Genomic DNA, 19,022 nt, shown 5'->3' with positions numbered 1-19,022 from the left:
ACCCACCTGATTTTCTGTCTTTGAATTATATTGATTTCCACTGTTACTCTAATTTATTTCTTATCTTTGTTTACCTCTAATGATTATGGCATTGTTAATTGATATTTCTGTTGTGTTTCTTAAAAGCATGATTGAAAAACAATTCAAATCGATGGCAAAATTGCCATAAATTTACCTTCATTTTCAGGTTATAATAGTGTTTTTTTTTCCACCTCCTCTTTTTGTATATCAAAGGAAAAACAAAACAAAACGAAACAAAACTGTAGTCCTTTAAGTCGTGTATTTCTTTCTGGAAATATTCTGTACATATGGTACCTTCTCTAAATCCTAATCATTTTGATTGTCTTTGGGTTATCAGTCACACTGGTTATTTTCTTTTCAGACTTAAGAGAATTATTGGGACTGGATTTTGTACTTTGTCAGTATTACACAGCGACACCTCTGCGGTCAGGGCTCAGCTGCAGCCTGGCAGGGAGCCTGTGTGCCTTCCCTCTCACCGAAACCACCCCCAGCTCCCCCCAGCCTCCCAGATTGCCCAGATTACCACAGTGTTCAAGCAGAAAAGTCAGTTAAAGCCCCTGGGAAACAGGGAAAGGGACAGATTTCAACCAGATGAGCAAGCAATAACACTTGGTTTTCCTTTTTGAGACCCTGGTAGAAAGCAGCTGCGTACAGCAAAGCAGCTTTGAGATCGCTGTAACTCATATGAATAGGATGAAAGCAAAAAGATATTTCACTGTGTGTCAAACTGATGAGTGAATGTGACCCCAGCAGTCCTCTATAGCAGAGCTTGTGGGGCTTTTTTCAAAGAAACACGTTATTATAAGATTTCTCTGCTATGGAGGTAAACCCACATTTCCTTTCCAGTTGTGTCTAGCCTTGTTTTATTTATCTGTATGGATGTACTCTGAATTTCTGCAGCTTTTTTCCCCAGCCTTTCCTGAGGCAGAGGCATCAACTGCACTTTGGTTCTTCTGTTTGGCCCCAGGTTATTTGTCTCCTAAGAACGCAGGAAGGGCTCTGGGGCTCTGGGAATATCTCTGTGGGACATCTTGCAGCTCCCTATATGGTAGGGAGGGAGAAGCAGTTTCTGGATATGCAGGGGAAATGCTCTTCCACATGGAACAGAGCTGGGCCAGGTTTGCACTCCAATCACATAAGTTGCCCGACTTGTCTACCTGAAATGCAAGAGCTGAAATATGTACTTAGATGTCCAAATCACCACAGAAGCAAGGACCTGTGTCTTAAGCTGTTGTGGGGTGAATTTATGACCAATTCCCATTGCTACTACAATCCTAAACGAGACCTAACTCACTATGGACAAGACTTTCAGGGGTGCACTGCTGTAATCCATTTAATCCCCCATATGTCCATGGTGATCCCTGGCATACAACACCTCCTTTCTCCTCCTGAAGGAATCAGCGCTGTTGCCAGGCCCCTGTAGAGTTCCACTCTGTTGGGGATAACCATATCCATCAGGTGCTTTCATCAAGCATTCCTGCAGGTCTGGCCTGGGGACTCCTCTAAGCCAGGACAAATATTGCAGCTTTTGCCATTCAAAACCATCCTGCCATACCCAGGATTGCCGTGTTAATTGAGCTGCAATTGCCAGCCCGAAAGGAGGCAGGATATAGATATATTTTGTTTAGGATTGCTATTAGTTTTTCTGAGTTGCAAAGAAGCCTTGCATGGAAATTGAGCCCATTATGTATTTAGGTCTTGCTTAATGAGGTGCAGCGCAAAAGACAGTCCATTACTTTGTAACTAGAGGCTTTGCCTCCTTTCCAAGACTGATTTTTATTTCACAAATTATTACTGTATGGATTAATGATCTCTCTGCATGCAAACGCTCTCAGCTGCTACCCAGGTACATTAACCTTTTATAGAACAAAGAATTCCTTCTCCTCAATGTTGCTTTGACCAAAGCATTTCTCTTCTAAACATGGAATATTAAATACACGGGCATCACTGCCTTGCCATTACCAACAAGAGAGGAACTGAATTCAGAAATCGCAAGCCTGTTTGTGAACCTGTGACCTCCTCCAGGTGTTTTCTGCACTGAAGCACTACAGGCTCACAATGCTCAAAGACATAGTTGTAGCCCCTAAGTTAATGAAATAATACTTTGCACTTATAGAGCATTTTTAGTGCATGAGTACAGTAAGCACGCATCTTAAACCAGGCAAAGTGCACTTTTATAAGTTTATAGGCAAGTAAAATGGGACTTAGAGAAGGAACAAAATGCATCCATGAAGTTCCCAGAGTGAAGACTCCAGACTCCTGAAGCTCATCTTCATTCTTGCAAAACAAGCAATACAGTTTTGTTAATAAAAACTGTTCTAGTGAGTCCTGATCTCCTACAGTCTGTGCAAGGATGTGCTGATCATGTAAACTCATAATAAAGGGCTCAGTCTTGTGACAGCTTCTGCAGAGAGGTACCACAGATATGTTTAAGCTGTTGCAGGGCTGGGGCCTCTACTATATTTTAGGTTGACCAACATCCTTAATCTAGTCCCCTCCTGGTCATTCTTTCCTGGCAAGCTGCTCACTGAGATGTGAAAAGTCTGCTCTGCTGGCGGGTTGCTGCCTGCACTCAGTAAATAGCATGAAATGTAGCTAGCTTTGCTATATTTGTGAAAATTTCCCCACAGCTCTAATTATGCCTAGGTAGTACTAACATTTAGTCAGGTTAAATTATTAAACTCCTGCAGCCCCTGCAGGTAAAAACCTGTTTAATTAATGGCTAATTAGTTAAATAATTTTGTGTCCTGATATGAATCATAATAATTTTTATAGTCCATATTATCATTTTAAAGGGATGCTAATTTATTGAAGGATTTTTTTTTCTAAAAGGGACAGAAATGGGCATACCTTAGGTCTAGGGAGAAACCACCTCCTTTATAAGGACAAAACATAACTGCATGAATCTGATGTAGAAAGATATTCCCTAGACAGTCCCAAATGCTCTTTAATCCATCTAGAAGCTGAAGCTGCTCATCCCCTAGAGAAAGTCTTTCAGGTTTGTATATTTATATGCTTAAACCTGTGGTTCTTGTTACTTGCATGTTTTGGGGCAAATGCTGGCAAAACTGAATCATCTTCAGTAGATGTTTTCAGTGCTGCTACCAATAATAGAGTCCTTATCAACTTTATGTCATTGTCTTTCTGTCCTGTTGGTACCTGCTGCCCACCAGAACCATCTCTCTGGCAACAAAATCCCATGTTTAGAAGCAACGACTTTTGGTGCTGCTTTGGACTAAAATGGGGCATTGCTATTTGAATGGATTCAGCCAAGTAGCTTTTAGCTTTTTCCAAAACAGTAAATATTTTGGAACCATGCTGGCTGTTTTGACAAACCTGGCAGCATTCTGTTAGTCCATGGCACCACAATATCTGCCAGGACATAAACTGACATGTCCATATGTTATCCTTTTCTAGCATATGACCCTGCCTGCCAAATGGCTGGCTAATGCGACCTCTGACTGTGGCCCCAAGGCAGAAATCTGGTCCTGGGCCAAATGCTAGTGCTTGCAGCTATGCCAGAAGAATAAAGAAATTTAAAGAAAACAAAACCAAACAAAAACCACACGCACAAGCCAAACCAAAAAAACAAACAAACCTGCCACTCCCCTAACAAAAAAGCCAATGAAACAAAAGCAAACAAATAAAAACAAACAAACAAGAAAAGAAAAAGAAAAAGAAAAAGAAAAAGAAAAAGAAAAAGAAAAAGAAAAAGAAAAAGAAAAAGAAAAAGAAAAAGAAAAAGAAAAAAAGAGCCACCAGAACTTATTCTAGTTCTGACACATCATTGACCCCATATCCCCTGCAGGTGCTCAGACACTCAATCCCCCTGACTTGTTGCTAGAAGTAATAGCAGACTCCAGGAAGTTCTCCATACTGCCTGTGACAACAATAATTTCTATAAGAAAGCTCCTCTTCCAGGAGCTGAAGGAAATGTCATTTTCTTTTTGAATGGAAACATGTTGAGGGATTTCTTGAAACAGCAAAAATCCCATGGCTTGCTGTAGCTGAGCAAACCAAGCTACCAGGGCAACTATGAGAAGTTCCCATGACAGTGTTCCCACATTGCCCAATTGAGGAATTCAGAAAAATATTGTTACCAGTAGCTGGCTTCAAGGACAAGGTCTATGTGACTGCTAATCACAAGGGGTTGTTTTCTTGCAGGTAGGGTTGTTTTCTTGTAGTTGTTTGTCTGAGTGCTTTTGACCAATAATCTTGTGTGAAACACTGTCCACCCCTGTTAAGTTCTATATAAAAGTTAGGCTATTTGGGCAATAAAATGGAGCATGATCTGACTCTACTGGTGTCTGTCGTGCTTTCGGCCATGCTTCCTGCAACAGAAACAGTGGGCATAAACTGCAGACTTCCCCTACCAAGCCTTGGTTGGCAGTGAAGAAGAGTGGATTGGCAGAAGGTCCCTTTTTTCAGCTTGTTGCTCAGCAGAAGGCATCAGTGCTCTCCCAGCAGGAGCAGAGAGCTCCCCGGGGAGCCATTGGGAAGCGTCAGCCCTTGCTGCCATGAGGGGTGACAGGCTGGGGGGACATTTTATTTAGTGACATAAATAATGTAGCACTGCCTCACTGCAGAGGTCTGGGACAACACTTGAAAAAAGGAAAGGAAAAGGAACAAAGGATCTTTTGAGCTAAATATTCACACCAGAGTGTAATTCACTGCAAACTATTGCTCACTTCCTCTGGTTTACATAAAAACTGCAGTCATGGTTTGCAACAAATACAAGGCAAAGAGAAGAGACTGAATTTTTTTTTTTGCAGCTCTCCCTCTTTCTCTCCCTCTTTTCTATCATATTGAATTATCAGGGTGTGAAAAATAATAAAGCACTGTACCATTCAATCTTTCAGCTGTACCTTACAGGTGTACTCCAGGTAAATATCCCCTTGGCTGGTGAAAAATGAGGTTACCTGAAACAGATGACTTTGATGACTTTCAGTAGCTGGGCCTTTATCACTCTTTTCCAATTGGCTTTCCCAGCAAAGCATGGTTACCCAATGCAAATTTGTCTTACTGAAGGAAAGATATTCTCTAATTCACTTTGTTCCCGGTGTCTTGCCCCCATGCTGATGCCTTCACTTCATCTGGCGTTTCATAAAAGTATAAATGGCAGGTCCTGTCGTCTCTTCCACTCGGTGTCTCTGGGAAACAAATTAATTATTTACTAGCATATCGCATGCCCCATTGCTTTGATAAAACTGGTATATAAGTACAAATGGCTGTGTATTAAAAGGTGCCATTTCCTGGATGCAGCAGTGGCATGTAGGGGATCACAACAGAGGCTGCTGCCCCCCAGCCTGCCCTCCCCAAGTGGTCCCTGCTCATCGCCCAGCAGGCAGGTGGTGCTCATAGCAGAAGCAAGGTGGACAGGCATGCAGATGAGCTTCCTGTACCTGCGAGGGCTTTTACTTCTCACCTTTAGCATTTTAGATAAGTGCCAAATGCCTCTTTGCTCTCAAATATGAAAAAATATAGGAGATTAAGTCCTGCCTGACTAGGAATAATCGAGGGCAGCTATTCTGGGGGGTTGAATGTTAGTTTGCTTCTCTCTTTTTTTGCTCATTTCTAATTTTATCCCTTTATTTTAGATTCCCTTTTATTCAGGACAGACCTCTGAAGAGGAGCAGGGAAAGGCCAGGAGATGATTTGGAGGGGCCTTGGGTCAGAGACAAGGCTGCGTGCAGCTGGATCCAGAGGAAAGGCCACACCCTGCTTCATCTGTAAGCAAGTGTGGGCCAGGGTGTCGAGTAATGCATTTCTCTCCCTCTTTCTTCCATCTGGGTGAAAGCCACGCTGTGACTGCCAAAGCAAGGCAGTGATTTAGGGAATACAGGAGGTTGTTTTTTGTCCAAGGTCTTAAAAAATCTGTCTGAACAGTTCAAAAAAATGCACATTGTAAGAGGGATTGGCTTGTCAAATGGCAGGAAATGACCCTTCCACTGAAGAACCATTTTGTGCATCATTAATTGTCATTTGCAGTAGCATGTGCTGCTTTTCCTCTTTAAATAACTTATGAAAGTTAACTACTTCATCCTAAGAGGCCTTTAACAGGGATGTTTAGTGTTTCCTTTTCATGACTGGAGAAGGTGAAAGTGATGAAGAGACCTGTTTCCAGTCATGAAACCATGATTTTTAAACCCTTGAATAATCACACCAAGCACAACACCCATCCTGATGCTGTGACAGCATCTCTCTCTGAACATCTTGTTGGTGCTGTGAGATCTCATCTCCCACAGAATAAATAGGATATATGGATTTTACCAATGCATCTCTCTTTCCCACATGGATACCAGAAGAAACTTTAAACTGTGAGTACCTGAGTTTGCTTCTTTCCCAGATTGGGACCTCTGGGACACTGGGGTGAATTTTCTCTTGTGATACACGGAACTGGATAGGCTGGATTAAAGCAAGAGGCTTTGGGGTGAAAGACCCCTTTTCTTTTTTTTTTTTTTATTTGTTTTGAATTTTCTACCCACCTAAGACTGTTTCACTAAGTGGTTGAAAAGGCAGAGCAATGAGGCTGTTGGGGGGAAGGGGCTCCACATGAGTTTGTGCATGAAGATAGCAAGTTACTTTAGAAGATACAGAAAAAGCAGGATGCCAAAGGATGCCCAGAGGAGAACTTCCTAAAATCTTCAGAGCATAAGCAAGGTTATTATGTCTACTTAAAAGTTAAGTGATCTGTTGATCTGTAAGGTGGACGGATACCATATTTCCTCTCTTTTTATAAACTTCTACAAAGTCCCGGTAGACCCGAGCCATTAAACAGTACTTCCCCAGGACCAGCAAAGCCCTATTAATCACAGAAACCCTATGCTCAATCCAGTGCCATCAGAAGCATACCTCAACATCTCCTTCGTTTCCTTTTTTTTTTGTTGTTGTTGTTCTTCAAGGCAATGGGCAGGGAGAAGAAGCCCTTCACTAGCCACAAACTATTCAAGCATGAATAATTACAGCAAACCTGAATATATATATATATATTTTTCCCCCAACCATTAGGGAAAGTATTAATCTGCAACCACAGCCCAAACTGTGATATGTTTTAAAGTCTTCAGAGCTGAATTGCACTCATATTCTGTAGCTCAGGTTTTATTTGTGTCTTCCTCCTTCTTTCTCTTTTTTTTCTAAATGGTACCAAGTAATAAAAGCACCATCCATGTTTTAGATGCATGCAAAATAAACTATAGAAGGAAAGTGGCAGGTAGATTTAACAAGCATTAAAGTTATATATAATTTAAATATGTATAAAATTATTTGGTATATCGATTAGAAAATGGGCTGTTGACCATTTAAAGGCAACAATCAATTTCATAGTTCACAGGTCAGGTCAAGTTTTGTTCTAATGATCTAAAAAAGCAAATAGCATTAAGAGATAATGAACTCCACAGGCTTACACATGTGATCTATAGCTCTGTTGTGGCACAAGACCCAGAAAATGAGAAAGGGCATCATCTGAAGTGCCCTAGCCTCCACAGACTAAAACCATGTTTTTCTATCTTGGCAAGGTGTCAATTTATGATGTAATCAAAGGTAGCCGGTGGGATTACTTTGCTCCTAAAATACTACATGGTTAGGCTCAATGTCATCAATGAGCAAGAGAGGTAGATCCCCATTAATGTGGTCTACAAAGTTATCTTCCTTATTCTGGTAAGTGAATGTCAAGCATACCCACCCTGTTAATCAAAGGGAGATGATGATAGCTCTCTCTGCTCCCAGCAAGGGGTTGGCTTACATGAGGGAAATACTGCAGGGCTACCTTCAGGATCTTTTCTGGTACACTGGTGAACAGAAAAGAAGGGGCTTCCCTAAATTTGAGTGCAGAAAGGAAGAAAAATAAATATGTGCCTATAGAGAAGATGAATTTGTACTTATATCCATGTAAATATATGAATGTTTGGATATGCATTTGTATGGGTAAACATATCTTCATTGTGACATGGAAAAGAGGCTATTTGAACTTCCAATAAGATATGTAATGGACAGTTACTTTTGAAAAACATTGTGCAAGTCTGATATACATCTTGAGGCTATTTAGGTGTTATTTTGTGAAAATTGATGCAACCTGTTTCTGAGGAACCATCAGCTTTTAGCTTGGGTGTTAAAAATTGACATCTTCAGTTCATGTTTTATGGACCATATATCTCAGTCTTTACTTCTTGCTTTGCTTCAAAATTTGAAATGAATATCAAATCCATTTAGATTTTGGGTTTGGGATGGGCTCGAGGACATCCTCCTATGGTATTTATGCAAGGTTTATTTCTCAGTTCCCATTTTGGCTTGGATGCAGAAGAAATCTGGCAGTTTCTGAGTGGATGTCTGAAATGTGAGAAAATTTTGCAGATGGCAAGATGCCTCTGAGCATCTGTTAGAGGGGAAAAAGGGAGCAAACTCCAGTTTTGACAGTTTTTCACCTTTACTCACGAAGGTGCTTTGAGTACATCTGAGCACCACAAATGGCAGCGAGTACCTGCATTTCAACAGCCAAGTCCCAGTCTAATGTTTATGCAGAACCTGTTGACTAGCCATATGATTCAGCTTGGCTAGGATTCATTACCCTAAAAGAGACACCCTGAGACATTTTGATCCAGTTTCTATCTCTCCTTGATGTCAGTGGCAACAGTGTGTAGGCTTTGGATCACAGATTTAGGGTCTAGTTCAGCAACTCATGTAAGCCTAAGGATGGACATACATTAAGCAAGTACTTCACAAATGAATCTAATAGGGTCCAGCATCTTGTATACCCCACATTTCTACAAACTCTCAGATAAGCAAATGGATAAATGAAGAATCAGGCCCAAGGCTTTATGTACATGCGTGAAATGTAGAATTGGTGGAAGCAGGCTTTTGTTATGTAGAAGACCTCCAAGATTGTCAGGACAATAAGGTAAAACCCACTAAAAAGAATAGCTTAAATATTTCCCTCACAAGATTAGCATTTTCCTAGAAGCATGCACAGAACACTTCTGGGGGTTGTTGTCACTCCACAGTTGGGATTTCAATTATCACAGAATCACAGAATCACAGAATTTCTAGGTTGGAAGAGACCTCAAGATCATCGAGTCCAACCTCTAACCTAACACTAACAGTCCCCACTAAACCATATCCCTAAGCTCTACATCTAAATGTCTTTTGAAGACTTCCAGGGATGGTGACTCCACCACCTCCCTGGGCAGCCTGTTCCAGTGTCTAACAACCCTTTCGGTAAAGAAGTTCTTCCTAACATCTAACCTAAAACTCCCCTGGCGCAACTTAAACCCATTCCCCCTCGTCCTGTCACCAGGCACGTGGGAGAACAGGCCAACCCCCACCTCTCTACAGCCTCCTTTGAGGTATCTGTAGAGAGCGATAAGGTCGCCCCTGAGCCTCCTCTTCTCCAGGCTGAACAAGCCCAGCTCCTTCAGCCGCTCCTCGTAGGACTTGTTCTCCAGGCCCCTCACCAGCTTCGTCGCCCTTCTCTGGACCCGCTCAAGCACCTCGATGTCCTTCTTGTAGCGAGGGGCCCAAAACTGAACACAGTACTCGAGGTGCGGCCTCACCAGAGCCGAGTACAGGGGGACGATCACCTCCCTAGCCCTGCTGGTCACGCTGTTTCTGATACAAGCCAGGATGCCGTTGGCCTTCTTGGCCACCTGAGCACACTGCTGGCTCATATTCAGCCAACTGTCCACCATCACTCCCAGGTCCTTCTCTGCCTGGCAGCTCTCCAACCACTCATCTCCCAGCCTGTAGCTCTGCTTGGGGTTATTGCGCCCCAGGTGCAGGACCCGGCACTTGGCCTTGTTAAACTTCATGCAGTTGACCTCAGCCCATCGGTGCAGCCTATCCAGATCCTCCTGCAGAGCCTTCCTACCCTCGAGCAGATCGACACACGCAATTAACTTGGTGTCATCTGCAAACTTACTGAGGGTGCACTCAATGCCCTCGTCCAGATCATTGATGAAGATATTAAAGAGGACCGGCCCCAGCACCGAGCCCTGGGGGACGCCACTAGTGACTGGCCTCCAACTGGACTTGACTCCATTTACCACGACTCTTTGGGCCCGGCTATCCAGCCAGTTTCTAACCCAACGAAGCGTGCGCCAGTCCAAGCCAAGAGCAGCCAGTTTCTTGAGGAGAATGCTGTGGGAGACGGTGTCAAAAGCCTTGCTGAAGTCAAGGTAGACCACATCCACAGCCTTTCCCTCGTCCACCCAGTGCGTCACTTTGTCATAGAAGGAGATCAGGTTCGTCAAGCAGGACCTGCCTTCCATAAACCCATGCTGACTGGGCCTGATCGCCTGCTTGCCCTTCAAGTGCCACATGATGACTCCCAAGAGGATCTGCTCCATGAGCTTCCCTGGTACTGAGATCAAACTGACAGGCCTGTAGTTCCCCGGGTCTGCCCTCCGGCCCTTCTTGTAGATGGGCGTCACATTTGCTAGCCGCCAGTCAACTGGGACCTCCCCTGATAGCCAGGACTGCTGATAAATGATGGATAGGGGCTTGGCCAGCTCCTCTGCCAGTTCTCTCAGTACCCTTGGGTGGATCCCATCCAGCCCCATCGACTTGTGCACATCCAAGTGCCGTAGCAGGTCACCAACCAGTTCTTCATGGATGGTGAGGGCCACATCCTGCTCCCCATCCCCTTCCACCAGCTCAGGGTACTGGGCCACCAGCTCAGGGTACTTATGTAGATGGGAAAAAGTTCCTGTTAAAGCCAAATCTCAAAGCAAACTTTAATCCATGCAGAGTTTCTCTGGTGCAGTTGTTGTTACAGGGTTATGACTTCTACGTGCATCAGGTGATCTGCGCACACACACACGTCCCTGTAAAAATATGCATTCTCCCTAAAGACCTAATAAAATCCTTTAAATAAGCTAGATTAAATAAAGTCTAAAGGAAAGAATATTTTATGTACATATGGCTAAACTTCCGCAGTCTATAGCTATGTTTACAATCAGAGAAAAGCTAATTTCCTTCATCAGTCTCATGTTAGAAATAATATTTCAGCTGAAATAAGTTTTTTTTCTTCCTTATGCAGGCATGAGACAGTGAAAGGGGTCACAGGGTGTAATTCCAGGGCAAAACCCCTGCCTCCTGCTTATGCTCTCAAATCTTGTCTCCTCTGCTGGTAAAACAAACAGGATTAGCACTCAATAAGACCAGCGGAGATAGTAATTACACCGGCTATGAGCAAACTGCAGAACCACTGAATAAATCCCCGAACAATTATTAAAATGGCTCAATGCATTACACAAATTGGAAAAGACTGGGACATTTTGGGGGGGGCGAAGGGAGGTAAGACACATTATTTAAGTGTTCTTGTAAGCCTTCTAAGATATTAATGTTGCAAAGCTTCTTATGAATATTTAAGAACATAAAAAGAATATTTAAGAACATAAAAAGAACATAAAATGGAGATACACTTCAGCCCAGCATTACCGCAGAAGCCTGTAATACAGTTGAGTCCACTTAAGAAGACAATATCTGACATCCGTGACAGATTTAAACATGATAAGGCAAGGGTTGTGTTTATAGCTGAAAAGTCCATGCAAACTAGTTAAATATTGCTGCAGTTAAATCTGTTATAGCTATTTGTCTGCTTTGGTGCATGCATTTATATAATTTTCTTAAAGATGCAACTTTGCCTTGAGGGTCTTTTACTTTTGGAAGCATTATATATATATATATATATATAATTATTATTGAATGAAGTGATGCTTTCTGGAGGAAGAACAAGTACTTTAGTGTTAAGAAGGAAATGAGCTTTATTTCTTGCTCTCTAAGCAGGTGCATGGGAGCATGATTCCTTTAAGCTGTTAAAGATTCCTTTAAGCTGTTAACTGACATGAATCAGTTTTTATAGGACTGGTTTCAACCAAATCTTCCATGGGAAACTGCTTTCTGTGGATAAAAGGAATGGATGTGGAAATGTTTTCTTCAGAGATGCTACGAAGTTCATAAGACAAAAGAGAAATGCTTTTCACCTTGGAATTAATTTTCCCTCCTCAGTTCTTAATGACAATATTTTAATTACTCATTTTTATTTTTTTGGCTAAGATTCTTCCATTTTTGTCAGCGTCTTCCCTGAGAGAATAAGTTGTTAAGCAACTGTGATATTCACTGTGTCCGTTCAAAATGTCTAAATCACTATGCCTATGTAAAATAACTACCAGGTTATTCTTGTTCTTACAGACATATTAAAATATTTGTGAATGCAGAGATTTTGGCTGTCCAAGGAAAACTGGATGGCTTGACTATACTTTTATCACCAAAAAATCCCCCCAAAAAACTAAAGGATCGAAATCAGAAGTGGCCTCTGAAAAAGAGCAAAAGGACCAATAAAGCTGTTGTATTTTACAAGAAACTTGACTGTAAGACAGCTTTATAAACAGCAGATGGCTCCCATATAGAAGAGGCTGAGCAATCTGAGCAAACAATAATCAATATGAAAAAGAAATGCTGGGCTTGACACACAGGGAAATGTAAGACACTCTGAAATTAAAAGATATATTGGAACATACTGTAAAGAAAGAAATGTCTCTGTTTTGGTTGTTTGGATCTCGGTAGCTTATCATATTAACAAAAGTATTTAAGTGGTGAAAATCTTGGTGATGGAGCTTATTTGATACCAGTACATGTTATGGGATCTCAAGGTACTGCTTTTATTTTTTATTTTTATTTTTTTATCACCCCATGTAAAGAAGAAAAATGGTTACTAAGGAGACATGACAGCACAGCCCTGGTGCCCTCTCCAGGATACAGATGTGCTGTCATCAGAGATCTCTCTCATGCACAGCTATTCCATTCACAAGCACTTCTTTCTCTTTGGCTGTCAATTTCTCCCCATAGAAGGGTGTAGAAAAGAGAAACAGTTTTCTTTAGTATAAGTACCTACTGAAAATGTGATATAAAAGTGGGTAGTTTGAACAGGTTCAGATTTTACCCTTATTAAAGGATAGAAAGTGCAGAAAACTTGATCTTGTTTTTTCTCAGTAGTTCTCTACTGTACAGACCCAGTCAGCTACTGAACAGAAATATATTGATACATTTTATTTATTGATTTTTTCCCAGTGTTTTTCTAAGAATCCAAATAAATTCCAGGTGCCAGCAGGGGGATGACATGCACAATTATTGTACAGACAAAGCGAGAAAAGACCAAGATAGTTTCACAGTGCTCAGGTTCCCACATATTAAATGCAAGATTTCCAGCACATGGATTTTTATGGCACTTATCAAAATGACACGTAGACAAATAAATAAAAAATAATGAAGGAAGGCAGAGATAGTAAGGAAGGGGAGAGGCAGAGAGGAGAAGGGAATGGGGATAGAGGTTGGTTTCTCCCCTTTTCAGGCTAACCTTCTGCAGAGATGTATAATGAAGCAGCTCCAGGAAAGTGTCCCAAGTAGACTCCAATTTTTCCAGAGTTTGCAGTGGATTGTATGTAATCCTTTCCTTCACACTTAGATGCATGGGGCTAATAGAGCAGTCTTTGTGCTGTTGAATGGAGGATATATTTCCCCAACATAGCAAAAAAAAAAGTAGCATTTTTTTTAACCAGTAAAGCACCAAGGAAGCCTTCTTCTTTGGAATGCAAACTGGTTGCATTCACTGAAGATATGATGTGCCCCTCAGGTGACTACTGTAAAGCTGTAGTCTGTCCTGTGATTTGGTCTCTTCTAGCTTTATTATCACACCTAAAGCTGGAAATGACAGTGACTGAAATAAATGTGTGAGAATTGTTCCCTCTCTTTAAGCTCTTGCTCAGTTCAGTTGGAACAGTGTTAATTTTGTAGGACTGAAAAAACTGAGATGGAAGGTCTCAGAGCTAAGTGTTTTCCATAGCCCCTCACACTGCATTGCTCCATTTTACTGTGTCTAAGATATATATATATATTTTCTGTTTTAGCTCCTATTATAACTTAAGTTTCCATCCCTCGGGAGAAATAGGAATCTGTGTTTTGTAGCTGCTATCTAGGAGAAATAATACATTTTTCCTCAAAACTTAGGGTATGTTCCAACAAGAAGTTACAGGAATATTTTGACTGAATTACAATTCTAGTGTCCATTCTGTTAATTTATTAAAACATTCTGTAGTGAGGAAAAAAACATATTTGGCATTTCTCTGTAAAGTTGCCAGAGATTATCAGGCATTTTAACCCTCTGATTCCAGTGTTTTAAGTACCTTATGCCAGTACCACAGTAATAATGCATGAAAATACTACTTTATTTCTTGAGCCAGTTACAGACATAGGTCTTTGGTATAATACAGAGAAGACCAAATGATGCCCCCATATATATCTATATGTATTATGAACAGACATTTATTTTTGTTTCTACAGGAGAGGTACCCCTTGGCTGGGTCCTTGGATTCAGTTGGAGGCAGCTGAGTAAATGCAGGTGAGGAGATGCAAAGTGGGAAATGAAGTTAAACATGCTCTCCCCCAGTCAAGCACCATATAGGGTGAACCAGAGGTGAGATGCTGCCCAGACAAATATGACCTGGGTGTCTGCACCTCCAATGTAGTCAGTAAAACTACTGCAGTATGTATTTGGCTGAGCATTGGCAAAGTCTGTTTTTGGGTGAGCTGAATTCCTCTCTACATGGTTTCATCATCTATAGAAGGAGCATGGACACCTAGCTGAGATGTAGACACACAGGTATAGACACCTAAACCTGGATGCCTTGATTTGAAGCTGACTCCAGCTTCATGTGCTTGCTATTTTAATTTTTTTATATATAGGGCTTCCTTGAGAAAAGGGTGATCTACAACTTTTGCTGGTTTCATAATTTTCATTTTGTGAAAAGCAAGAGCTAAAGAACAAGACCCAAAAAATTAATTTAACAAAGTATTTGCTTATAGTTCACTTTATGTCATAATGTCACAGGTTGGTATTGTGAGGGGCTAGTCTAGAGAAAATCAATTGATCTTGTATTCAATACCATCCTAGTCATCCCTTGACCTTTTAATCAGACACAGACAGTATTTTTTTTCTGTTTGTTTGTGATGACCGGATAACTCATTGGCTGTCTGACAGTCTTTTACAATGAGGTTAACATTTCCCACTGTCCCTGTGTATTGAAACCTGTTGACAGAGGAATTAGGGAACTGAAAATCTGTGTATTTACAAAGGATTAGCATAAAAACCTCCTTTGCAGACTGAAACATCTTCTTCTTCTGCTTAGAATAAGAAAACTAAATATTATTGGAGCTAGGGGCCATCACATAGTTTCAGTGAGAGACAGGAATAACTTCTATGAAGTGCAGGCTCACAACAATTTAATCATGAAGCTCTTTACTATTTTTTGCTCACACTAAACCAAGACATTTAATATCTAGGGCTTGGAGATCAACTGATTTAGTCATTCCACATTTTCCCAGTTGCATATTAGCTGTGATTTACTTTCCAATTTGATTATCCTTGCACTGCCATCCTGGTGCCTTATCCAATCCACACTGAAGTAAATGGGAAACTTTCCATGGACTTTAGTAGGTTTTGGATGAAGACTTATCTGTCTCTGTAGCTATTAGGAGAGGCCCAAGTTGTGCAGTGATGTGTAGGTGTTTGTGCTGCTGGGAGGAAGACCTTATACTGTATTTAATGTTCCTTAATTAATTGAGCCCAGAGGTATAGAGTGGGCTTATATTCCCAGAAATTGCATTAAGGTAACACAGCACCTTCCATTTGCAGCAATCCATCCAAATACAATATTAAAGTTTTATGTTTATTGAACAGGGTCCAGGAATCCGCATACAGGAACACTTCACCTTCCACTGGAAAGCAGCCACGTGTGGAGAGAAACACAGCAATCATTTAACAAGGATAGGTAAGCTGTAGGAAGGAAAAGGTGTTAAATTCCAGTGAAAGTATCAGGTAAGGGGCCAAAGTAATGATCTTAACCAGAATTTTCTCAGTGGTTTGACCTTGCTGAAATAACATACTATGAGAGCTTTGTGCAGCAACCATGCTATAGGGTTGATCCAAGAGGATGTACTTCCAACAGCAGAGTGTCTTCACATTATGTTGGAAAACTTAGGCCATGTGCCCATGTTTCTAAAGTTAGATAGACAAGATTAAGGAGGCTGTGTGGAAATGGAAAGAAAGAGGTACTTCCAGTGGGAAGGTATTTTCTTTTTAAGATAGGTAGTTAAATTTGGTTGGGTAATTTTGCCTCTGGAGTTGCCTATTTCTCTTTGCTGACTGCAAGAGAGCCCAGCTATCTGGTCTGGCTTGAGGTGCTATTCAGGTGTGAAAGTGAGATAAATCCCACCTTCAGCTAATGAAGTCTCAGGGGAAGCCTACCTCAAGCTCCTTTGATACCAACAGCTCTGAGGAAGGATGCCAGAGTGAAGGAGGATATCTGAAATGCTCTTGAAACTAAGACTGTGAGAAGAGGTTTGGCTTTAAAAACTGTAGAAAAAGAACAAATCTAAATGCTTTAAAAGGAAGAAGTGATCGCTGCAGTTTCCAAACTATTTTATAGACTCAGAAGAAGAGGTGACAGAAGAAGATTGGCCTTGATAGATTCAATACATCTGGAAGGAAAAGTACAGAGTGTATTTGTAGAAGGAGAGGGCAGCTGGCATGAGGAGGAGAGTGATGGGGCAGGGGAACACTGGGTGCAGAGTGATGGGTGGATAGCAGATGGCTGGGAAAGCAGCTGGAAAACCACACGGACTGAATTGCTAGGGCTTAGCCCCATGCAGGAGGAGGTCATGGGTCTGGGGTAAGCAGGGAGATAGAAAACGAAGTGCAATTGAGGAGTTTGTGGCAGGGAGAAGGCATTTACCAATGTGGTGAGGTGCTCCACGACCCAATGGATATGAACAAACCAGGTGTTGCAGAGCTGAGTAGCAGCAAGGAAAGGCTTCTGAAGCTGGCAATCCCTGTTAGAGGAATCCAGCCCCCATGGAGTGTTTCCACAGATATCAATAGTTGCATTGGGGGGGGGGGGGAAGAGCCCAGAGCACCACATTATTGGGGTTGTGGAAATATGTGCCAGAAGGCCTCTTAATTGGATTATAAATGTGCATTCCTCTGCAGAACAACCCAGCCATCCCTGCTCAGTGATATTTATTGCAAAGTCAGTAAGTTATTAGGTGGCAGAGTTCAGATTTCTAAGTGCATGTTTAGTATAGCAAGTCAATATGTTTTTGTGTTTTTTTTCTTAATTTAACTTATTGATTGACTTATTATGTACATTGGCACTTTTAAGAGCTTCAAATAAAACACAGTGAGAGTTCAGAACAAATGTAAATGGCCTAAAAGAAAAGGAAAAAAATCCTATAATCTTTTTTAATGGCTATAAAACGTGGGAAGGTTATATCATAAGCTCCCCGCATGGGATCCTTGTCTGCATTCAATCCAGTATTGTAATTTAGACATTCCTTTTTATTTAATTTCTGACTGAGAAAGGGAAATTAGAAAACAACATTATCTCAGCTGTTCCATTATAATGAACAATATTTCACAGTGCCAGTATAAGTTACCTTAAGAACTTATTTTATGAGAGAAACATTGGCTGAATTCCATGAACTACTGGGTGTTCTGGTGTCTTTTGTCTGCTAAGAAAGCTAAACTTAAGTTAGGTTTTTAATTTTAAATAACCCCTTCCTTACGGTGATCTGCACATTAAGTGTGTGTATGTGTAACCTGTGGATCTCTGCAGCAATGGAAGTGGTGGCAGCAGGCTTCAGGTTGGCATCAGGGTATTATTTCCTGCTGAAGTGTAAGCAGAGGCTGCTTTGTTTCATGGCAGTCATTGGTTTTGTGCTTTCTTCTCTCACATGTACCAGTGTGCGTCTCTAGCTGTGCAAGATAGTATTCGTATGACAAAACCTCTTAGAAACATCTTTCCCTTTCTCTTAGAGAGAAAAAAAAAAAAAACAAACAAAAAACACTACAAAAAAAAAGTCAAGACCCATATTGTATCAAAAAAGATGGAGAGAAGTCCACTGACAGCGGGGCAAAGTGGAGATATGAATGCCTCAGGCAATCTCAGAGGTGGCCAGAGTGAGTGCACTCTTAACAAACTCCTCCAGATATTTCACCAGGTCCAGGCTATGAAACTGCCTCAGATGAGCAACCATCTCTTTTGTTTTGATTCTGTAAATCTTTTTGATGTGCAAAAAAAACATTCTTCTCTCTTTAGCTATCATGTAAATGTTGATCATGGATATAAAATATTGAATCTAATATTTTTTTTCCTATAGGGAATTCCTAGATCAGGATTATGCAGCTGAGTGATTATTTAGTTGTAAATAACACATTAATGTTATTGTCCTGTTAATGTCCATATCTATGTTTTTTTTTTTGTTTGTTTGTTTGTTTGTCAAGGAGATTTATCTAGTCTGTAATTAACCGTTTTGCATGACAAAATGCAGGATTGTCTCGTCTCCCCCAGCCACTAAATACATCATGTTCTGATAAATATTTAAACAGTAATGAGGGACGTAATGCATGGTAATCCATTAGTGCTGTTTTCTCGGGGAGCAGCACAGTGCTAAAATGGATGCCATTAGTGCTAAAATCCCAGATTGAACAGAAGGCCTGCTGACCACTGTGGGATTTAGCTTTGAACTACACTACAGGTTGGGAAATCCATCTGAAGGTGCAGACATGCTTTATCAGCCTGCTACAAAAAACTTCCTTAAAAAAACAAGAAACAAAACCCAGACATCTTTGGTTCATGCCCAGGCGTGAAGGGTGCAGCCAAATATTTCCTGATCAAGACTTCTGAAGACCAAGAGTGGGAAGGCAGAGCCTGAACCAGAAATGCACTAAAGAAGGCTTTGAATTTATAAGCAGAACCACTCCCAGTAATGGCTAAAACCAGACAAAATCATGGTCTATGAGAACATTTTCATTTGGGGTAGGTCAACTATCTTGTTTTGCATTTTTCCTCTCAGTCATTAAGCCTTAATGTCCAATTGCAATTACGCCTATGATAGATGTCTGCATAATGACAGTCCCCTAAAAGAGCAAATAGAGCAATAGACAGGGACTCTCT

General features: G+C 41.1%; 1 protein-coding gene across 1 annotated transcript in view; it reads left to right on the top strand.

Moving 5' to 3' along the window:
- LOC119712996 (immediate early response 3-interacting protein 1) overlaps window positions 1-19,022 on the top strand; it is a 349,750-nt gene that overhangs the window by 180,755 nt on the left and 149,973 nt on the right. The gene's annotated exons all lie outside the window — the stretch shown is intronic.

Source organism: Anas platyrhynchos, chromosome W (genome assembly GCF_047663525.1).
Source record: "Anas platyrhynchos isolate ZD024472 breed Pekin duck chromosome W, IASCAAS_PekinDuck_T2T, whole genome shotgun sequence".
Taxonomy (NCBI): Eukaryota; Metazoa; Chordata; class Aves; order Anseriformes; family Anatidae; genus Anas; species Anas platyrhynchos.
Note: the sequence above shows the minus strand (reverse complement) of the source record. Positions and strands in the feature narration are given on the sequence as shown.